The sequence below is a fragment of the Lepisosteus platostomus genome, assembly GCF_059453375.1.
Source record: "Lepisosteus platostomus isolate fLepPlt1 chromosome 5 unlocalized genomic scaffold, fLepPlt1.hap1 SUPER_5_unloc_3, whole genome shotgun sequence".
Classification (NCBI taxonomy): Eukaryota; Metazoa; Chordata; class Actinopteri; order Semionotiformes; family Lepisosteidae; genus Lepisosteus; species Lepisosteus platostomus.
The window spans coordinates 344,518-368,840 of record NW_028291473.1 but is presented as its reverse complement, the minus strand read 5'-3'; the positions used below and the strand labels follow the sequence as shown (position 1 = coordinate 368,840).

Genomic DNA, 24,323 nt, shown 5'->3' with positions numbered 1-24,323 from the left:
ACTTTAAGTCCAATTGCAACGAACGTTGCTGCTGTGCTTAGTCCACAGCACTGTACTAAACTTGTTCTCAATTGCAACGAACACGGAGTAATAGTTGTTGCCCTCTAGAAGTGACTAAACTAGTGAATTATTTTAAACCACCTCTTAATATGGCTTGAGCAACTTAGTACCATACTTGGTGTAACGATGAATTGCATTAGAAGGCTCCAGAATATAGTGGAAATAATAGTTACCACGTACTGAATTTATGCATCTGCTTGAAAACATTGTAATACTTAATTAAAATTGCCTAACACTCATACCACATTTATTCATAATGAAGCTGATTAATATGTGTATTTACAAAAGTGACATTTACTAATTATGTTGAATGTTAATCATTAGTAGTAGCTGTGAAGTTTAAGGTGCTAGGGAGTGAAGAGAACAGAACTTAAACTATTATTTATATAAATGTAGCGTGAGGCTTTAATGTGTTCTATAAAATCGAGGAGTCAACTGGATAGATTTGTTAAATATTTTAGTGATGGGTTTCCGTATTTGTGGTTATCGGAGGAAAGCAGGGATGAGGAGGAAATAGGTGGCACCCAAGCATGTTAAAGGAAAAAACTCGGCATCTTAAGTGATTTATGATGGTTTACAGTCCCTTTTCTGTCCTGTGGCTGTGATCCAATGACTGTGTTGAAACAGCCAGGGTTGTGCTAGCTCTTGATGGACTGGTATGCAAACCAAATGACAGACAAGCAAAGCGTTGTTTTACAATTCTGAAAGCTCGTTCAATGTGGCTTCTTGTGTTTTTATGACTCCTGTTATAGCGCTGGTCTTGTAATGTTGTTGGATTGTGCGCAGGTGTCAGAAGATACTGTCATAAAGGATAGGCACGACTTGGCAAAACAACACGCCAGCAAGCACTTCCCCACTTTGAAAGGAAGATGTTGGAACTGATTAAAGAGCTTAATCTGAACTGACACAGGAGAGAGAGAGAAAATCAAAGTTCTGAAAAGTAAGCACAAGGCACACCCTGCTAAAGAAATGTATTGCCTTAAAAAAAATGCTTAGAAGGTCAGAGGAACAATTGTTGTGTTGTTTTTTTTTTTGCTCAAGTATTTTTATAAGTTTAATTTCCAGTTCTGTTAAAAATAAAACTTAACTTTACTGATTATTAGTTGGTGTCTTTTGTAACGATTTAGCTGTAATGATGTCTGCTTATTCATCTGGAGTGTTAAACAAAATTAATTCTGCAATAATACAGTAGTGTTTAATTTCAAATGCACAGCTGCTGTTCTCATTTGTTTCATGACTAATTATAATTGGGTATCTCATTAATAACTATGTAGCCTCATCAGGTGAATTGTCGACTAAATGCAATTCTTAAATTAAAAACTAACTGATTTGTCAGGAAATTTAGTTTGAATATAAATGAGAAACAGAAAAGTAATTGTATATTAATGTGGCCTACATATTATTCTACTAATCTGAAGTGTTCTGATGTACAGTCCTCTCCAGTTCGGGCTAATTAGTACAACAATGCCGAGCCCTTGGAACCGGATTAAGCACAAGTTGAGCTGAGCTCCAACTTTGTTCCACATGTTTTTTGCTGCAATTGAACTCAGAGCGGGAGATGATCTCCAGAATGTACCATACTAACTTAGTACGCGGCTGTGTTTTAACTCGGGAAGTCCATTGCGTTTGACCCTATGGGTTTATATACATGGGTTTCTCTGCATACACTACCATAAGGGAGGAATGGTGAGTTAGAGGGAGGGCACCAGTTTGGTTTATCAAGAATTCACCAAACTGAGTAGAACTACAGATCCAACCATTCAAAATGTGCAAGGTATGCTGCAGTAAATCGCAGTGCTCGTTCCGCAAAGAACTGCAGGATACCGCATGATGTATCGAAGTAGGGTGGAATATCTTGTAAAACCATTAGGTGGAGCTATGAAAGCTCTCATGTGCAGCATTTGGGCTGTTGCCAGAAAACACTTGGTTTTGAATCCCTGTCAATGCTGAGGGACAATCTTTTGTCTGTTACAGAATTTAACAGTCTAAATGGCATATACAATTTAATAAGTTTAAGCTTTGTATTACATTGTTAAACATTAAACTGATTAAACAGTACACTGAAGTGCTATAGAGGACACAAATTGTGTATTTCCTCTTACATTAAAAAAAACATTCATTTTAATGTGATATGAAAGATTAATAATGAATAACATTGGATAGGCTGTAAGCTCAAAATATTACTGTAGTCCACTTTCTTTCTAAACATCTGCATCAATTTGTCTCATTCACCCATGATTACTTAAACATTTTGCCTGCCCTTTTCAGCTATAGCTTTGTTTGAACCCAGCTCCTGGCATGAGTTTTCCTTTAACAAAAACATTTCTTTGAAAAACTAAAATAGTAAATTATATTGATTTGTTGCTATTTCTAAATATCACAACATGTTCAAAGTTAAGTGATTTATTAATAACAACTAATAATTTCAAACTGCTTCTATTCTAAAATTGTATTTTGTTTGGGGTGATTTGTCACTGTTTTCACAATCTTGAATTTATTAAACATCTGAGATATGGTGTTCTATACCTCTGTTTACTTTCTGAAACTCCATCGATATTTCCTGTTTTCACACAGATAAGAATAAACTGCACGTGCAAATCTTTTCACAAGTGTAAAGATGTTCTGTGCTCAATAGCTCTTTAACACAGTGCACATTATGTCATATCTTTAAACATCAGTTGAAGCATTGTGAAGTCTGACAATCGTAAAAAGTTACCAAATAGTATTGGTGAAACCGTTACCTGTCCTGGATAAAGCGATTAGAAAATAGTTGGATTTACACTCGTAAGAAACTTTCTGATTTTAATGGGATATGGAAGATATTAATAATAAATGATTGGATGGTCTAAATGGAAGATGTATAGAGGAGACATGTACCACATGAGTCTTTTCTTTTCAGCTTGAAATTAACTTTTGCCTACTATGTATATTCCATTGCAACCATTTTAATGCAACGCAGCTCCATACTTCTCACAAAGTCTAGGCTAGGTGTTACACCCCACTGTGTTTATGTAGATTAGACAGTTCTACTTGGGGAGGGGAAGGAACTTTCAGTTTTCTGGTGTCATTGTTGGCCTTTAACATAAGGCAACCAACAATCAAATGTCCTGTTTTTTCTTAAGTTGAACGAAGATGTGCCACGTGCATACCGTGTCATGTTGTATGCTTTTAATGCTACTACAGTACAGCTTGTGGGAAATATATTTGTCCTGTATCAAAGTTTAACTTACCCTACACCCTACATTACAAACTGAGTGAATTCAACAGAATCGACGGCTAAAAGCAACATGTCAAAATGTTCCCAAAATAACAAAAAGTGAACGAGTTGAGGATTCGATAATAGAGTAATCATAACAATAACTCCCGAGTTGTTTAATGCAATCCAAATGAAAGAAGGACACTTAAATAAACATGAAAAGACTATTTTTTCATTGACGAAAAGTAATGTCGCACTCTCTCTTGTTTAATCTGATTGTTTTATTGCTGCACAGACTAAAACCAGAGAGAAATAGCACCTCTTTCTTTGAAGCATTTTGTTTATCCTATCATGTATCAGTTTCCAATCATACAAAGTAAGTTCTGAGAATCTCCAATTCAACATACCTATGTTTTCCTGGAGAATGCAAAGCCCTTTTGCCTCTGGACCAGTCAAAATTTATGGATGTGGTTCACCCCCAGTCCCAAAATTGCGAAACATAAGAGTGGCGTAGCGGTCGGCTCTGGCTGTCCCCTCTGTGCCGACACACTGCACATTCAATCCCTCCTTCTCTTGACTGATGGGCAAAAGGTGGACATCTGGGAGAACTGTACGTGGCATCTGTGAGTTCTGCTGTGTAGATGGTGCTTCCTGAGGGGAGAGAGACAGTGGGGACGGCACCAGCCAATTCATTAGTGGTGGTGAGCAGAGAGGACAGGATGGAGTGTCCTGAGGGGGTGTGCTCTGCTGGGGGTGGAGGGTTGTATGGAGATACGCATTGCACCAGGTACAGCAACCTGTGTGGCAGGGAGGGGCACTTTTCAGGAGATGAAGGTCTGTTTGGAGACGGCTGACACCCTAGTGTTTGACTGCTGGAACATACAGATGCAGCCATTCAAAATGCGTGGCCGATACCGCATTATTTTCTGGTACGCTGTACGCAGTCTACCGCGAGTTACCGGTAAATACTGCTAGTTACCGTAAATTCTCCTATAATACGGCAAGCAAAATAATAGTATCCGGAATTTCCGCAAGGTGGAGCTAATAAAGCTCAACCTCTCATGTTTGAGCTGTCGCCATCAAAGTCTTTAACGAAGATATTACTAATAGTAGTAATAATGAATGACCTTGGACGAGCTGTAAGTGTAAATTCAAAGTATTGCCCTGGTCAACATTCTTTTTTTCATTGACCCTCTTTGTAAAAGTAACACCACAGCATTTCGTAATCATGCATTTGTTTCCAATCATACAAAGTACAGTAATTTTTGAGAATCAATTCACCATGCCTTTCACATGCTCATAAAAGAGATTGATTTAGGAACATAAACATATTACCGTATGCAAACTGTACTGTATACAGTATGTATATGTATATTTAATGTCTTAACTGTGCCCTTTAAGTATTGAATATTTATATGGAATTTTACCACTGAAGGGAAATCTTAGTGCCTGAGCATAAAAAGAATAGGAGCATACTGCAACGCGTGTGAAGGCCATAAAGGATATTAATTTTGGAAATTAAACATACAGTATATGGCTGGTCTCGGTACTTTAAAGAAAACATACACACCAGTATTCCATTTCTCCCTAAACATTTTAAGCATCGAAGTCTTTAACTAACGTGATACCGGAGTAAACAAGCATACTTTTAGAATTTGATTAAAAGGGAATATAATATGGAATCGCGTATCTCAAGAAATTAATAACGATATGATTATAGTCGTGTACTGCGACAGGGCTGTGTAGGGCTGTTTCGCCTCTCTCTTCATGTGACTTCCCTTGTAGCCCACTGGTCTACGTGCCCGATTACTAACTCACAGGTTGTGTGTTCAAATCCAGCTGGTGCTGGACTTTTCTTTTAACAAACATTTCTTCGAAAAAATAGAATAGCAATATTATGGACAATCAATTGACTTTTATATTTCAAAATATCACAACATGATCGATTCTAAGTCATTTTTGATAACAATGAATAGTCACCTTCTTCCCTTCTGACAACGGTCCCTGCTTCTGCTTCCTGCTTCTATTGTGTGTGTGTGTAATAGAGTAAATTTTTATAGAGAAATGGAGGCTGGACAGTATGCGTTACAATATAAACATTTATATTGATTTAAATTGTGTTTTGATTTAAATCGCAAATGCATGTTTAATTATATGTGTTTTTTTAATCATAATCAGACTAATGCAACATAAATTGATACAGTATCTTTGTCTTCTAAGTATCTTAATAAACTTTCAGCATAGCTTTCTACCCGTTTAGATTTATTTTTCTTGGGATTTTGGGATCAAACGTGGAAGGATTAGATTGTAATCGTTTTTATTTTTCAAATACGTTTTAGAAAAGTGTAATCTATACCTGCCCAGACTGTACGCCTTCCTAAACCCCGCCCTGACCACTTTCACTCCTGTCCTGCTCTTCCCCGCGCACCCCAGCCGGGCACTCTTCGGCCTCTGCCCGGGACGAATGTATATTTTGATCTTTACACCCGGCGTGGCACCGAGGGAGCGTCTGCATTTATAACTTAGTTTTTAAAATTAGTCAAGCAATATGAAGCATCTCCTTTTACTTTTAAGTCCCTTAAATACATTGAGCACAGCTTTCTCACCACTTAAGATTACTTTTTGATACCATCCTTACACAAAGCAGGAACTTTCCGATGACATACAGTACAAGTGGAAAGATTACAGATTTTAATCGTCTTTAATTTTGTTACGTTATACGTTTTAGGAACATTTCATCTAAACAAACACCACAAAACTATTCTCGATTGTATTTCTGAATGTTATGTTACACCTGCAGTAGTTCACTGTTTTAAATACATCGAATTAAGAAAGTTTTGTGTAGCACTTTAGATCTTTTTTTCTGAACCAGGGAAAATCTGATCATGTTTCTCTATAACAATAATAAAAAACATTATTTTACATATCACCTTTAAAAGTGGCATCTCAAAGCAAAAAAGTAGATCGAAAAACAGTTAAAAGGGACCAAAGTAAATACCAGACAAACGCAAACGCGTTTTTAATAGAAATGCTTTTATTCATTCAGCAGAGAGTGAGAGGGACATCCAGCAGAGAGAGACACACACACAGGTTTCCATTGACAAACGTAATTGTTTTTTTACATTCCTCTTGTCTAACAGGAATGTTTTGTTTGTGGACAGACTGTTAGACGAGAGGAAAAGAGCACCTCCTTCTACGAAGCATTTCGTTGATCCGATCACGAATTATTTTCCAGTCGCACAAAGTAAGGGTTGAGAATCTCCGATTCACCATGCTACTAATGGTTTCCCGGAGATTGCAAGGCAAGGCACTTTTGCCTCTGGACCCATCGAAATTTACAGACGTGGTCCACCCCCAGTAAATTTCAAAAGTCACAAGATTTCGAAACATGAGGGCGGCGTAGCGGTCGGCTCTTGCTTTCCTGTCTATGCCGATGCACTGCAAGTACAACCCCCCCTCCATCTCCTGAGTGATGGGTAGCAGTTGGACATCTGGGAGAATTATTCGTCCCACTGGCGTCTGTGAATTCCGCTGTGCTTCCTGGGGGGAGATAGACGGCGGGGACAGCATCAACCAATTCCCATGCGGTGGTGAACGGAGAGGCCGGGATGGAGTGTCCTGAGGCGGTGTGTGCTCTGCGGGGGGCAGAGCTTCCGCCAGGCATTGCAACCTGCGCGGCGGGGAGAGGCACTTTTCGGGAGACAGCTGCTCAACTGTTTGACTGCTGGAACATACTGTCTCCTTCCTCTGCATTTTCAGGAGTGTCTCTAGCCTCCCAGTCCTCCCCAGTAATGCATCGTACTGCTCCCGCTGCTGCCGAAATGTCTCCACACAGATGCTGCTTCTACAGGTTGGCACCCTGGCCAGTGGCCGAGAGCAGAGACCCACGGCCTGTGGCAAAATAACATAATTCATGTAAGAAATAAAGTCACACAGTAGTATTCATCAGTCGCGGAACAGAAGTCAAAATAAACTTTTCTTTTTTTCCGTCTTACCGCTTTCTTTTTTACTGTCCTGGTGGTAGATCGTTTCGCCCGTGCGGTGTTTTCTTGAAGAACAGGCTACGAAGAAATAATTAAAATTGAATTTAAAATTCAAAACGGCAATAATACCTTGTAATATACGCTGTAATCACGTATTTCAGATGAAGTCTGCTGTATTTGCTTACCCTTCGCTCTTTGGAAGCTGGGGCGGCAGAAGCACCCCGTCTCTTCCCGTAAAAGGTCTTGGTCTCCATACTGTACTGTGGTCGCTGTAGTGCAGGTTCGCAGTTTTTTTTGTGATGGGAGCTCACCCAATCCCTTTGTGTATTTATGCTATATTCACATGTACGGCTAGAATGTTCATTGTCTTCCAATGAAAGGCGGGTGCCTCTTGCCGAAGTCGGGAGACATTAGAGGTTTGCCACACCCGGACTGTTAAACCAACGCATTAGCACGTCAAACCCCATTGAGGAGCCGGGCGCAATAATTGTTTTGTCCCTTGATTTACTGATCTGCATTAATTATGGAAATCGAGTTCCTGCTCTTTGCAGACGACCTGGTCCCGCTGTCGCCCACAGAACAGAGGCTGCGCCAGAACCTGGCGCTGCTGGAGCAGCACTGTCAGACCTGGGCGCCGACAGTCAATCTGGACAAGACCAGAGTTATGGTTTTCCAGAAAAAAAGCCAGACCTCAGGGAAACAGGTACAAATTCACACTTAACAACACATTAACACCTAACAACGGGAGCAGGGACGAATAAGGCCAGTACCCACTATTGTTAAACATACAGAAAAGAATATTAAAGTATTGAATATTAGTATTGGCTTTAGTATTAGCCATACCGAACATTAAAGTGCCCCTTTTCCATTCAGCAGGTGCCTGAGCCGCTGTGTCCTATCTTCTGACAGTCACCGTTGTGAATGTCTGTAGAGTGTATCTTATTTTTAGTACTAAAATAAATACTTAGTACTTTAGTACTAAGTACTAAAATACTAGTACCGAGGGAGCGTCTGCATTTATAACTTCGTTTTTAAAATTAGTCAAGCAATATGAAGCATCTCCTTTTACTTTTAAGTCCCTTAAATACATTGAGCACAGCTACTCACCACTTAAGATTGCTTTTTGATACCATCCTTATACAAAGCAGAAACCTTCCGATGACATACAGTACAAGTGGAAAGATTACAGATTTTAATCGTCTTTAATTTTGTTACGTTATACGTTTTAGGAACATTTCATCTAAACAAACACCACAAAACTATTCTCGATTGTATTTCTGAGTGTTATGTTACATCTACAGTAGTTCACTGCTTTAAATACATCGAATTAAGAAAGTTAGATGTAGCACTTTAGATCTTTTTTTCTGAACCAAGGAAAATCTGTTCATGTTTCTCTATAACAATAATAAAAAACATTATTTTACATATCACCTTTAAAAGTGGCATCTCAAAGCAAAAAAGTAGATGGGAAAAACAGTTAAAAGGGACCAAAGTAAATACCAGACAAACGCAAACTCGTTTTTAATAGAAATGCTTTTATTCATTCAGCAGAGAGTGAGAGGGACATCCAGCAGAGAGAGAGACACACACACACAGGTTTCCATTGACAAACGTAATTGTTTTTTTACATTCCTCTTGTCTAACAGGAATGTTTTGTTTGTGGACAGACTGTTAGACGAGAGGAAAAGAGCACCTCCTTCTACGAAGCATTTAGTTGATCCGATCACGAATTATTTTCCAGTCGCACGAAGTAAGGGTTGTAAAGCGCGAAGTAAAGCGCTGATTCTTATGGAATGTGTTCCGCCGGGGATTCAAAAAAAATATTTGACAAAATTTGTTTTTTTTCAATTCCTCTTGTCTAACAGGAATGTTTTGTTTGTGGACAGACTGTCCACAAACGTGAGACTGTCTTTCTCAGACTTACATTCCCGAATGTCCCCCGCCGCGGTCAACAATCCTAGGAAGAACACGAAACAGCCTGTTAATAAAATTTTTACAATTTTGTTCGGTCAGTTCTTCCTCCCAGAATTTATAGATTGCATCGATCAGTTCCTGCTTTGTGACGGGCTTAGCAGTTTTCCCGAACGTAGTCTTTCAACGAATGCCAAACCATCTCTATCGGATTTAGATCTGGGGATTCGGCTGGAGTTTTCGCCCAGTTCACTCCTTCTGCTATAAGCCTCGCCCTTGCTGCTGTGTGTTTCGGATCGTTGTCTTGAAAGAGACGGTGCCTTGATCCAAACTGCTCCCTGATATATGGGGCAGCATGCTGTGTGACCACACCGGGGTAAAGTTAGCTTGAAGTTCGAAAACGATTTTGGCACGCCTGTAGCGCTTTCACGAAATCTCTTAGAGTTACAAAAACACTTGCTTTGTGTATAAAATACATTGTGGATGATTTCTCAGCCTTTACTTTTTCGGTTTTATGACATTTTTTTGACCAAGCACGAATATTCTTTTGTCCATATCTCCGCAATGGAAGCATAGAACCCCTTCAAACCAAAAGCATTTTAAAGACCACGACTTGTGGATATTTCCACACCCTTTACATCAAACTATCAGTGAGCTAATTATCTTTTTTCTGAAACCCTTCCTTTACATCCTGTTTTCATTCAGGTAAGGGTCAACTATATTCACAATACTACTGACAGCAGGAAGATTAAAATATTCTTTTCTCAGCAGCTTATTAAAAACAGCCTGATTTTAACAACTATTTTTATTGTTTGCTAGAACCAAAACAATCTATGTTAGACATTTTCATCTTCAGCCAAAAATACAAACCTGTGTACGTAGTGTGGTGCAGGTTCTTGTCCCATCCTGCTCTTGGTCCAGGTTGGAGGGTTGCACCGATTCTGAGTCTTGTTAGCTGGTATGGATGGGTTTGGGGGTGTTGATACCAGAGTGGTCCAGGAGGGGGATTCAGGTGTCTCGGGGGCATTCTTGTTTTTCTATGAGTTCAGGTTGATTCTGTTGGTTCTGTCATGAATCTCCCTCACGCAGGCAAGCGCTCCCGCATTCCCTCGAGCTCTCCTTATACCAAACGTGCACATGTCAATCAGTCCTCTACTTAAACCCTCATCTGTCCCCCGGTCATTGCTCACGATTGAGATTCTCTCCCGGAGCTTACCTACTAACTACGCCTTTGCCTTACTATGACTTCTCCCCTGGACCTCGACCCCGCTTTTCCGACAACCGCTTTAGCCACTCGATTTTGTACCTTCGCCTGTTTTACGCTTTCTCGGATCCTGACCCCAGCCTGTCTCTTCGTTTATGCCTCTGCCTACCGACGCAACTTCTACGCCTTCCCGGACTCCGACCCCTGCCAGTCCCTCGACTACGCCTTCGCCTGTCGATTCTGTGCCTACGCCTGTACTACGCCTTCCTGGACTCAGGCCCCTGCCTGTTTACTCCAACTACGCCTGCGTCTCGCGCCAACCCTACCAAGGGCACCGCATTGGATCCCTATCCTCAGCAGTCAGCCCCTGCGTGACAGGTTCTGAGTGTCTTGGTTACATCCGTTTGTGTGTATAGATGAAAAAGCTATTGAAGAGCACCCCCACACCCCCCACCCGTCTCGGTGGAAGTTGCCATGTTCAAAAAATCCTAAAAAGATAATTAAAGTTGCACACAACAAAGCATGACTGTGAAAGGTCAGGAGGCCTGCCTAGTGAGCACAACACTTGATTACAGTCAAAAAAAACATTAAAAAATAAAGAAATGTTCCACAACTCAAAGCGAGGTTGTATAAGGTTAGGGGAAATGTCTGGTGTAAAACACCTGGTTGCAGCACTGTGGCTGTTGTGCTTGAAGAGCTATTGACTCATGAATAGCAACCCCCAATCCCCATGTACCGCCTGTCTAATGGTGCCATATTGAAAAACTAAAATTCTTATTAAAAAAATAAATAAAGGGGCCACAACCACAGAAAGGTTGTATAAGGTTAGGGGACCTGTGTGGTGTGTAAAACACTTGGTTTCAGCAGTGTGGTTGTTGTATTTGAAATGCTATTGAGCCATGAAGACTACCCACCTATCGCACTGTGTTACCTGTAGTGTTATCTTCAAAAAATCATAAAAAATTAAAGAAAGGGGCCACAGCCACAGCAAGGTTGTACGAGGTTCGGGGGCCTGTCTGGTGTGTAAAACACTTGGTTTCAGCAGTGTGGGTGCTGTATTTGAAATGCTATTGAACCATGAAGACGACCCACCCATCCCAGTGTATTACGTGTAGTGTTATCTTCAGAAACTCATAACAAAATAAAGAAAGGGGCCATAGCCACAGTAAGGTTGGATGAGGTTCGGGGGCCTGTCTGGTGTGTAAAACACTTGGTTTCAGCAGTGTGGGTGCTGTATTTGAAATGCTATTGAGCCATGAAGACGACCCACCCGTCCCAGTGTATTACCTGTAGTGTTATCTTCAGAAAATCATAAAAAAATAAAGGTTCCATAACCCAAAACAAAGCTGGGAATAGTCAGATGACCTGCTTAGTGTGCAAAACACTTACCTGCAGCATTGTGGGTGCTGTGGTTTAAATACCCCTATCCCAGTGCATTGTGCCATATTAAATAAAAGCATGAGAAAAAGAGATTCAGAATGCAAAGCTGTGTCAGTGTTCTGTGTAAAAAATCGGTTTGAACATCATGGGAGCTGTTTTTAATAAGCCGCTGAGTAAAGAATATTTTAATCTTCCTGCTGTCAGTAGTATTGTGAATATAGTTGACCCTTACCTGAATGAAAACAGGGCGTAAAGGAAGGGTTTCAGAAATCAAACAAAGCTTTATTCCCGTGCTTACAGTCTGGGTAATGGGAGACTGCGCTGTTCTGCTTCCTATGGTCATATACGGGTTTTTCGCATGAAGCCGTATTGAACAGTATTTCTCGCGTTGTGAACGTGTGCACACAGCGGTCCCCCGGGTTCCAGTTCGTGCGTAATTACGCATCGATAAAAAACCGGAGGGTTAAAAAGAGATAATTAGCTCACTGATAGTTTGATGTTAAGGGTGTGGAAATATCCACAAGTCGTGGTCTTTAAAATGCATTTGGTTTGACGGCGTTCTGTGCTTCCATTGCGAAGATATGGACAAAAGAATATTCGTGCTTGGTCAAAAAAATGTCATAAAAACGAAAAAGTAAAGGCTGAGAAAGAATCCACAATGTATTTTATACACAAAACAAGCATTCTCGCAACTCTAAGAGGTTTCGTGAAAGCGCTACAGGTGTGCCAAAATCGTTTTCGAACTTCGAGCTAACTTTACCCCGGTCATTTAAAAAGACTTTTTCACCTGCTCTCAGCTTTTAAAGACGGTCATAAACGCTCAAGAAGTAATTCATGTCAGTTGGAAGTCTGTTTCTGTTGTCTCAGCTCTTGATAAAGAAAAGCTGTGCGTGGGAGACTCCCTCTCTGAAGAAGTTTGCCGTCACTCTCCGAGGGAGAAGAGCCATCAATCACCGAGGCAACCACTGAGACAGTTAACATTAAACACGTGAAATGCGAGATGTTGTGATTTTTTCCCCGCTTAAGGCTTCTATCGTTTCTACTCTAACGAGAAAGACCTCTTTATTAGAAGTGAGATTTTAACAAACGTCTCCAGGGTTAACTGCGACCTGAACGCAACGCCTTAGACCACCAGCCATCTTGCCTGTGGTACTTAGAGCAGCGCTCAATAAAAATGATCAGAACCCGAAAGCGCTTCTTATGCGGATCAGTATATTCCGATTCCACTGGTTCTGCAGAAGAAATAAGAAAAGCCGAACTCAAACCACTGTGGTGCCATTACGGGTACTCTGCGGCTGCTTTAAGATCTACTCACACCGTGTTGCCATTAAGGCTACCTAGTTAAAAAAAAAACTTATCGTCATCTTTTTGAACGTGATTATTAAACACCCGTTAAATCTCCACCGAGATTTCTTGAGAGATCTTCAGCGAGCGAGTATTAAAAAACTACGTCGCTTCCAACCTCTGCTGTCACTGTAAACTCGGACGTGATGTTCTACAGATGTGCAGTGTGCCTTTCCTCTTGTCGTATTCAAGAGTACTCACTGTGTGAGCTCCTCACTGCGTGTTCTGTACTCTACTGTGATTTAATTTAGATGATTACGTGGAGTAGAGTGACAAGATCTACTTGAACATTTTCGGTTTGTGAAATGAAACACTAAATACACTACTGTAAATACAAGTAATGGACATTTAAAATAACCACAGTACAGCTAGAAGAGTGAAAGATAAAAGACTATTTAGAATGACATTCACAATAGACTTAAGAACACTACAACCGCCCGAACAGGGACTTGAACCCTGGGCCCTCAGATTAAAAGTCTGATGCTCTACCGACTGAGCTATCCGGGCTCTGCAAGAAAGCCAACACTGTCGGGATCCTCGCAAGTCACCTGTCTCTTGTGCCGAAGAGCAGTCATACCGGACCCGTCTGGAATGACCACTGACAGACTTTATCCAGAAGCGACAACACCCCTCCCAGTAGAATGAGTGAGAAATACAGCATGACATGGGTAGTTAAGGGGCTCCCACAATCCATCTTTCCTCACATTACTGATTTTTTTCAATAGCATTTTGACCTTTTCTCACATTCAGATTTTTTTCACATTTAATAAAATCTTTTAATCAACAACATTAAAAAGAAAACAAATGGAACATTTTTTGGAACAATAATTAAAAAAAAAACTTCCAATGCCTTGGTTGTATACGTGTGCACACCCTTTATAAAGGGAGTTGCAACAGTGCTGAAATGTAAAGAGCATTTCTGTAGAGAAAACAGCATTTTTTCTGCCTTGATGTTAAGCTTAGGGAGCCTGTCTTTTAGAAATTCTATTTTATAACACCTTGCACAGCCTCCCGGCAGACTAACAAATATTTTTTTGGAGAAATTGGCTCACACACCGGAAGACACTAACGTTTATTTACGTTAGAGTATGTAAAACTCAGGCTTTAACAGATGTTCATGATGTTTCACACGGGGAGTTACCTGTTGTAGTGTTTCAAAAGATGTGTTAGCGGACCACAAATTATCTTGAAAAGATTTGGGTTTGTACTGGCTGGGATTCAAACCCGACTCAATTATTTGGATGGCGCCTGTACCACCAACGCACTTCCGAGAAGCACCTGCAAATTGTCACAACCCTCTCTCTCACCTACAAAGTTATGGAGACACAGACGTCCAATGAAAACTAATCTTATTCACTCAAGGCTCCACTCTTTTGTTGTGATGTCATTTTAATTAATTTTAGCTTTGATAAGGTGTCGTTTTTGCCTCTTAAAGTTAAAATCTGCTCCTTTCTTCCTGGTATAGAAATAACATGTTCCATCTTTGTTTAAAAACACCACTAAAAGTAAATTATTCAGCTCTAACGCCTGTGTGCATTGACAAGACATCTCAAAAGGACTTATCAAATAAGAACACGATCCTTCCTGTTACCAACCTGTGGTTGTGGCGTTGTTTCACCCTTTTATTTTCTTCTACAATATTTGCAGACAGGGCTTTATCACTCGAGTTGTACAGAACAAGTGTGCATCGGTCCATGAAAATCATCAGTAGTGCTGTTTTTCTATGCATAGTTTAATCAAGAGCACTTAAAAGATGCAAAAAGCTTTAAAATAAAACAAAATTGAAAGACAGTCGAGTAAGAAGGTAGAAAAAAAGCACTCCCCCGTCTGGGAATTAACCACCGTCGCACATGTGACTGGATACAAAAATAATAGATTAATTTGTGCCCAGTCTCTTGAAGCTTCAATGCGATTATTTTTCCTTCCTTATTTCTTCATTCCCATGAATTTACTCTGTAGTAGAGGAAACGTGAAAGTGGGAAACTGCAGGCATTCTTCGTGAGTGGTGGATTGTGATCAGTGAGCATCTGGACAAGTCTGTTCCATTACCGTTTCCATCGGGGATGTATCTCAGTGGTAGCGCGCATGCTTTCTATGTATGAGGTCCCTGCTTCAGTCCCTGGCATCTGCAGGTGCTTTATATTACAGTACTCACATCGCAATCTTCTTTTGAGTGAGAACTCATTGCTTGTGTTCAGAGAGAGCCAGGTTTACACAACTAAATGCAGGCACACTCGACGTGCTGCAGAATTGCGCTGCTGTTTTAAATGTACCTCATTTAGTTCTGTTAAATCCTAAATTATTTGAACTAATAATTAGTTCAAATTCAGGAAATCCAGATATTGCTTCACACTTGCCGTGGCTGTTGCAGAAAACACCTGTTGAATCTCGCCCGGAATTTCTTGAGAGATCGTTCAGCGAGCGAATCCTCCTTCTGAACTCCGCACTAAACTGAAAGCTTCACGAACTCCTCACTGCGTGTCCTGTACTGTTACGAGTGCTCTCACATCTGTAGATGTGAAACACTGCCATAAACACACTTTAAACTTTTTCCGTTTGTTAAGGAAAATGCAAAAGAGCATGACAAGTATTGAACGTATAAAATATCCATGGCACAACTCGAGAAAGTACTGAAGGACTACACATCGACTTTTGATGATTACAAGAGATTCAAGAAACACAACCGTCCGCACCTGGGTTTGGATCCTGAACGATAGAGTTAAAAGAACATAAGCGACGGATATGACCTATAAACTCTCTTAATTGTCTTATAGTTTATGAAATAAAACAATTTCTTAATAAATTCTAACTGTTGATAGACGATTTATTGAATTTTAACAAAATCACAATTACAAACTTTTTCGGTTAAACTGTTATTCACATACTCTAACGTAAATAAACGTTAGTGTCTTCCGGTGTGTGAGCCAGTTTCTCCAAAAAATATGTTAGTCTCTCGGGAGGCTGTGCAAGGTGTTAAGAAATAGAATTTCAGGCTCCCTAAGCTTAACATCAAGGCTGTTTTCTCTACAGAAATGCTCTTTAAATTTCAGCACTGTTGCAACTCCCTTTATAAAGGGTGTGCACACGTATACAACCAAGGCATTGAAAGATTTTTTTTAAATTATTGTTCCAAAAAATGTTCCATTTGTTTTCTTTTTAATGTTGTTGATTAAAAGATTTTATTAAATGTGAAAAAAAATCTGAATGTGAAAAAAATCAGTAATGTGAGGAAAGATGGATTATGGGAGCCCCTTAACTACCCATGTCATGCTGTATTTCTCACTCTACTGGGAGTGGTGCCGTCGCTTCTGGATAAAGTCTGTCAGTGGTCATTCCAGACGGGTCAGGTATGACTGCTCTTCGGCACAAGAGACACGTGACTTGCGAGGATCCCGACAGTGTTAGCTTTCTTTCAGAGCCCGGATAGCTCAGTCGGTGGAGCATCAGACTTTTAATCTGAGGGCCCAGGGTTCAAGTCCCTGTACGGGTGGTTGTGCTGTTCTTAAGTCTATTGTGAATGTCATTCTAAATAGTCTTTTATCTTTCACTCTTCTAGCTGTACTGTGGTTATTTTAAATGTCCATTACTTGTATTTACAGTAGTGTATTTAGTGTTTCATTTCACAAACCGAAAATGTTCAAGTAGATCTTGTCACTCTACTCCACCTAATCATCTAAATTAAATCACAGTAGAGTACAGAACACGCAGTGAGGACCTCACACAGTGAGTACTCTTGAATACGACAAGAGGAAAGGCACACTGCAACTCTGCAGAACATCACGTCCGAGTTTACAGTGACAGCAGAGGTTGGAAGCGACGTCGTTTTTTAATACTCGCTCGCTGAAGATCTCTCAAGAAACCTCGGTGGAGATTTAACGGGTGTCTAATAATCACGTTCAAAAAGATGACGATACGTTTTTTTTTAACTAGGTAGCCTTAATGGCAACACGGTGTGAGTAGATCTTAAAGCAGCTGCAGAGTACCCGTAATGGAAACACAGTGCTTTGAGTTCGGCTTTTCTTATTTCTTATGCAGAACCAGTGGAATCGGAATATACTGATCCGCATAAGAAGCGCTTTCGGTTTCTGATCATTTTTATTGAGCGCTGCTCTAAGTACCACAGGCAAGATGGCTGGTGGTCTAAGGCGTTGCGTTCAGGTCGCAGTTAAGCCTGGAGACGTTTGTTAAAATCTCACTTCTAATAAAGAGGTCTTTCTCGTTAGAGTAGAAACAATAGAAGCCTTAAGCGGGGAAAAAATCACAACATCTCGCATTTCACGTGTTTAATGTTAACTGTCTCAGTGGTTGCCTCGGTGATTGATGGCTCTTCTCCCTCGCAGGGTGACGGCAAACTTCTTCAGAGAGGGAGTCTCCCACGCACGGCTTTTCTTTATCAAGAGCTGAGACAACAGAAACAGACTTCCAACTGGCATGAATTACTTCTTGAGCGTTTATGACTGTCTTTAAAAGCTGAGAGCAGGTGAAAAAGTCTTTGGAAATGAGGCAATGACTGCTGACAGTAAACAGAACTGACGCTCAGCTGCAGACAAGCGCTCCTCGTTAGTATAGTGCTGAGTACCCCCGCTTGTTGCGCGGGAGACTGGGGTACGTTTCTGTGACAGGGCGCTGGTTTAATTTTTTAACAACCTGACTTCACTTAAAAAAGTATGTACTGTGTACGACGTTTCGGACTAGATAGTGCGGTAGAATATGGAGATCATCTCCAGCTTTGAGCTCAACTGCAACAAGAAGTCATGCTAAATGTAGTATAGTGAGTAGACATCGCCAGACAACAGAACGAAAGAGTAGAAGGCAGGAATATATGGTGTAAGGACGTGATCTGTGTAGTTGTTAAAATAATATAAAAACGTCTCTTTATTAAGATACACAACATTGAAGGCGACGAGAGATGAGTGCTTGACGGACTCAAAGCGAGTGCAGTGCAGATTTTAGTTCTCTTGCTGGTAGAAACGAACTTCTGAATTTTCGGACTTTTCGTTTAGATTGCGCCATGGAAGATATGGTAGCCGCGCCGAGAAGCTTTGCTTATGCCCAGCTTTTTCCACCGCTTCTACTGAACCTCGGAGCCCCGGATTTGTATACGGAATACAAGATATGGATGGAGTCGTACAGATTTTTTTTAAATAGCCAGTGGATCTACAGAAGCTCAGGATGCCGTGAGACGTGCTACATTACTGCACTGTATCGGGGCTCCCATGCAGCGGATTTTCGCCAACCTCCCTGGAGAAAAAGACTGTAGCTGCTTTAGACGCTTCCTTTACACCGCGGAGAAATGTGGTTTTGGAACGGCATAAATTTAGCCAGAGAACTTAGTCTCAGGACGAATCTGTTGATGCTTTTGTGACTGCACTAAGAGAACTGGCTAAATCGTGTGACTTTGGAGTATTGGAAACTGACATGTTAAGAGATCAACTTGTGGAAAAATGTGCACATAAGAGACTATAAATTGCTGCAGGAGGAAGGGCTGACTTTAGAAAGAGCTCTTACAGTCGCTAGAATTCATGAAGCAGCTCAAGCAGAATCAAGAATGCTTTCTGACCACAGTGACAAAGTGACACTGAACGGGGCGCTCGCTCAAACTTTACAAACAAAAGCCGAGCAGCAGGACGCAGTCATGCTAGAGAAATAGAAGAACAGGGGACGGCTGACATTACATGTTACAGGTGCGGACTAACAATGCACAAAGCAGATGAATGCGGAGCGTGAACAGCAAAATGTCTATACTGCAAGAAAACAGGACATTGTGCACATGTCTGCAGAACATCACGTCCGAGTTTAAGGACAAGTATCCCTTTTATTGCTGTTGCTGCCTCCGGTTTACATTTGGCGATGTAAACCAGATTCAGAAAAAAATAATTTGAACAACCTTATTCCCATGCTTACTTGAAGGCGCGGTGGCCAAGTGGTAAGGCGTCGGTCTCGTAAACCGAAGAGCGTGGGTTCAAGCCCCACCCGTGCCAGTTTCACTTGTCATCGCTTTCCTTTAGTTTCAAAGTCTTAAAAAAACTCGCAATGTAGGGATCTCAATAGTAAGAGAACATAACTGTCGCCAGTGATTAGTATTCTTGCATATCCTGCCTTGTTTTTTAGTCGACAAAGCTTGTTTCTCTTCACACCCATCTTCCGAATGATCGCCTCAGCATTGGGAAGGAACGTGCGCTTGGTACAGCCCCCGACTCCATGGTCTGATCACAAACAGATCGGGTGAGCTGTCAGTCCAGGTTGGAAGTAACGTTCGAAAGCACTAAAAATCTGACTTAGGAACGAGAAGACCGTGTTTTTTTAAACGAGTAAACGATAAAATAATATACTGCCTGCAAGACTATGTCAAGTTCAAGTTCAAGTTTAAAGTTCAAGTTTATTGTCATTATACTCATACACAGGTATATGGTATAACGAAATGCTATTTAGCTAGCTCTCGGACATAAGTAGTACAAAGAAAAAAACACAACAACAATACAATTGTATAACAAAAGAAAGACAGAGACAACAGCCGATGTCAAAAAAACAACAGGCAGCGTGCAAAACAACAAAAAGGTAACAGGTTATGTGCAAAAACACGCATCAAAAGAATGAAATAAAGGGATAGAAATGATGGGGAGTGAGCTTTTGACATGTATGGTAGAGGTAGATTTTCAATGTGTGTTTGGGTTTTTGGTAAGAAAGAAGGCACTGTGAGGTTCAGATCATAGGTGAGAGGTGAGGAGTGAGCGAGAGAGGCTGGGAGTTTGATAGTTTGATAGTGCGGGGGTAAAAACTGTTTCTGAGTCTAGTAGTCCGGACCCGAATGCTCCGGTACCGTTTTCCATGTCAGACTAAACGCCACAAATTGTTAGTCCAGTCGTATCAATCGTCCTAAAATTACGGAAAATCGGATGCGACTGGTGCAGTCAGCACCTATTTCTTCAGGATAGTCGAGCGGTTTAAAACAGTAAATTCACAGCTTCGTGTCTTTTAAGTTTTGTGTTTCACTCTCCAAATAGAGGCACGGGTTCAAATCCCACTCCCGACAATCAGGCGTTTTACCCTGTCTTTTTTACCTGCCTTTACACTGTTTCAGTCTTGTTGTGCTCGCTGACAATCACAGTACGAGGAAAACGGAGAAACTGCTTAGCAAAAACATAACGGACAGAAAAAAGCTTCGTAAACACGTGAATGTGATTAGCAGCAGTAAGGTATGTATTCAAATGTTTAAGGCTGATTTATAACAGCAGCAGAAGAAAGGTGCAGCCTTTGTGAGAATTCGCGGGTTTTTATGCTGCTTGGACTTCTTTCAAGCCTATGAAGTGACCCCCGTTTTATTTTCATTTTCAAACTTCAGAACCGAATAACAAAGAGGTTTCATGAGTGACAGCATTCCGTTCCAAATACCGTTTCCACGATGTATTCAGCGACGGGAATGAAATATTTTAGTGCTGGCTCAAATGCGAGGAATTTCAGAAAAACCTGGAAAAGCAACGCTTGCAGTAAATGACAAATGTAATGCGTGTAGTCAGCATGAACAGAACAACGCAATGCTCTGTAAAAACGATCTGAAGCCGCAATTACTCTTTTATCTCGGGCAGTTCATTCCGATACGTTTCCGCAGAATAAATGAAATGCCAAGCTCCAAACATGTTGTTGCCATTATTGTTACTCCTGCTGCTGTAGTTTTAAGCTTTAATCAGTGGGTATGTAATGTTGTAAAAGGGCTGGACTACTTTGTTCAGTCCAAATTCCACTATGTGAATTTATGCTTTTTTAATATAAGCATTAACAATACAATGCGTGCTCAAAAACCGTTACTTATTAGCTTAAGAAGCGGCAGTGTTTTGACAAAGTGTGGTATTCGAACAGAAAATGCTGAAGTGTTTAATACTTGCTTGTGAGCAGATCTCCCTCGATTTAGACAAACTCTTGTTCGGGTGATGATTTCAGATCAAAATCTGAATGAAGTGGAAAGAAAGCTGAATTACGCTGGGTACTGGGTATCACTGTTATGCCATCAGGTCATGCTAGGAGGATTGGGGGGATGAAATTGACACAGAGGGACCCAATGTGGGGGCTGAACCCACAGTTCTGAGATTAAGAGATTCTTGCTCTATGGACTGCGCCTATATAACTCTTGTGCTCCAGCAGTAATGTTTCTGGGTGTGGATGAACATGACATTATAGACTGACAGCAGGAAGACGTGGCCCACAGGCAGTGACAGTATCGCTATATTTGGCTGCAGTCTATTGTGTTGAGAGCAGCATTAACTTTCCTGCAGAGATGGGAGTGCCTTTAATACAGCTCTTTCAATCGGACAGAGTAACAGGAACTGACCTAAAGTTTCGGCTGTGGATCCATCTCCACATGGGGGACAGTAAAATAGCGATGAAGTAATGTTTCTGGTTGTGGATGAACATGACATAATAGACTGCCAGCAGGAACACGTGGCCCACAGGCAGTGACAGTATTGCTATATTTGGCTGCAGTATATTGTGTTGAGAGCAGCAATAACTTTCCTGCAGAGATGGGAGTGCCTTTAATACAGCTCTTTCAATCGGACAGAGTAACAGGAACTGACCTAAAGTTTCAGCTGTGGATCTATCTCCACATGGGGGAAAGAGACAGTAAAATTGCGATGAAGAAACAGAAAGATTTGTGCTCGCTGCAAAGTAGGAAAGAGGTGGTCAGACACATGAAACAGCTTGGTGATAATTTGCAGTGACAATTTTATGTTATTTAGTACACGGATTTCTCTTCATGTTCCTTAAGATGTGTAATTTGTATGTTGGTTGTATGAGAACAGTTTCTCCTAAAGTCCTGTCAATTGACAGTGGAGAGCTAGCTGGTGCACATCTTCAAGAAGACTCTCTTTAAGGCAATTACAAGTTTCTCGAACAAATCTGTGTCATATTTTTAAAATAGTTTAGCTAATGAGCAACGAGAGTACAAATAAATTCTCCCACCCTCCATTTGAAGATAAAACTCCATGTGCGAGTCAAAGTTTCCTTGAAGCTACTGATGTTCGTCATTATTGGACATTCCCGATGATATTGACTAAGAAGCTCAATTTTTATGTGTTGTAGTTCAACATGTGCAAAACATTCGTATCCCCTGCAAATATCGGCAAGGTCAGTGATATTCTCAACAATTTGTGCCATTGCAATTCGTGCGATTGGTGCCATACTTTTTCGAAATGTATACTGACATGCCAGGATCAGAGGGTCATATTTAAAAAACTGGTGCATTAAAATTTCTTGTACTTCAGGATTTTGATAGTCTGTTACATTGTCTTTCACACGTCGGTGTTAGAACTGTGAGACATTTTCATAATCGGGGGGAAGGCCGTAGCAATAAGCAGAAAGTGCAGTCACCTTTTCCCAGTGTAAGTCCGTGTTGTGGTGAGTTTTTAAAATTGGTTTGCGATTTTCTGAAATATATTCCATACAAAAATATAATTTGGACAGTCGCTATTTATTTGGATATTCCTTTTCAGTGAAGATGTCTACAGTATTCCAGCCGGATTAGTACTGATCGAAGAGAGCCATCTACAGGCGAAAGGCGACATAACATCACAGCAGCACCATTTAAGGTGGAACGAAAAACATGCATAAGAAGCTGGCGAATAAGAAGCCAACTTAAGCCTCGTAGCAGACCCTTGGAGGCACGCTCAAAATAATCATCTTTCCAAGTACTTAAGAGTCATATTTAGATCGCTTTACTGCAATTTTATTTGATTGATGGGAGATGTGAAGCCATCAAGCCTGTACTGCACTTTCACATTGAAACTGAAGCCATTTCTCATGCTTTCTCTCAGTTTCGGGGCTGCAATTGAGTGTAAAGGAGGCGACTTGAAATTGAAACGTGTAATCACCTTACAGAGGGTCTTCACGACGGGGTGCGTCAGCTAGTTCTCCATTATTGTCAGTTTACTGGACTTCTGAAGAAACCTATCTACAGCGAAGATACAAACTGCACAGTTTAAGGCACATGAAGAGAAATCTGTTTGCTGATTGACTCAAAAAATGTCGATACAAATAATCTGCCAGGCTGATTTACTTGTCTGACCACCTCCCTCAGTTCCCCTTTGCTGTTAGCACAATTCTTTCAGTTTCTTTTCTTGTATTTTCCTTGCTATTTTAGTGTTCCCCATGTATAGATGGATCCACAACCGAAACCGTTTTCACCCTGTGTTTCTGCAGCGTCAGTCTGTATGAGGAGCACAACTTGTACAGCTCCAGTGGCGCAATTGGTCAGCGCGTGGTACTTATACAGCAGTGCACAGCGGAGGCATGCTGAGGTTGTGAGTTCAAGCCTCACCTGGAGCAGTGTCTTTAGCTACTGAGAGCAACTGTCGAGTTTAGATACTGTTAGGTATTTGATGGAGATAAATTAACATCAAACGAACAAGTAAAGATTTATTTCGAGTCACAATCAAAGAAGGCTCCACAGCTGAAACGTTGTGTTTACTTCTATTTTCAGCATGGAATAAACCTATACTTTTCCATTTGCAGCCCACGCATGCTGTGATGCAGCTCCCTACTTAAATTACTATCAGCTGTGTACCTCCAGTTGACCTGTACACAAATATATGAGAGAGGTCTACTGAGACAAGAGGAGCACTGAAGACTTGATAAAGCTCTCGCATTAGATTCTGTGTTTATGTTGTTCCCCAGATTTGTTTTTAATGTTCTTTCTCTTTTGAAGTTGTTGCGTTTGGTTTTTTTTCTGATTGGTAGCTACAACGGGTCAGTTGCAACAAACTGGCTGCTGAAATTTGTCAGCAGCTCTGTAGCAAACCTGTTCTCAATTGCAACAAACCTAAAATAACAGCTGCTCCCCATTAGATGTTACTAAAGTAGGAGACTAAGCAGACGAAGTGGAACAATAGATTACATTGGAACTGTCCTGAATGTAGTGGAAATAATATCGTCATTAAGTAATGAACAATTGCTTTCCAGACACTACAATTATTCACAAGGAATTTTATCAATACATATTTTATTAATAAAAGTGTAATATCTTAATAATCAACTTTAATGTTATCTTTATTAGTAGCTGTATTACAGGTAATGCATGCACAGACTTTATTATACTATAATGAATTTTCAGGTATCCCGGGGAGAGAACTGAAATGAAGGAAATACATATTTAAAAGGGGTGTAAGTCTTAAATGTGTTCTGTCACATAGGGGTGTTAATTGAATAGATTTGTTGTAATATTATTTGACTCTACACTTGTGTTTCTCAGGAGACA

General features: G+C 40.7%; 3 non-coding genes across 3 annotated transcripts; 2 read left to right on the top strand and 1 right to left on the bottom strand.

The window, feature by feature from the left end:
- Nucleotides 1-13,512: 13,512 nt before the first annotated feature.
- trnak-uuu (transfer RNA lysine (anticodon UUU)) lies at nucleotides 13,513-13,585 on the bottom strand. Its single transcript has one exon. It is a non-coding gene; the product is annotated as a tRNA-Lys (tRNA).
- A 5,402-nt stretch (nucleotides 13,586-18,987) lies between these two features.
- trnat-cgu (transfer RNA threonine (anticodon CGU)) lies at nucleotides 18,988-19,059 on the top strand. The gene has a single exon. It is a non-coding gene; the product is annotated as a tRNA-Thr (tRNA).
- Nucleotides 19,060-23,301: 4,242 nt separating this feature from the next.
- trnai-uau (transfer RNA isoleucine (anticodon UAU)) lies at nucleotides 23,302-23,395 on the top strand. The gene is made up of 2 exons: nucleotides 23,302-23,339; nucleotides 23,360-23,395. It is a non-coding gene; the product is annotated as a tRNA-Ile (tRNA).
- Nucleotides 23,396-24,323: the final 928 nt, after the last annotated feature.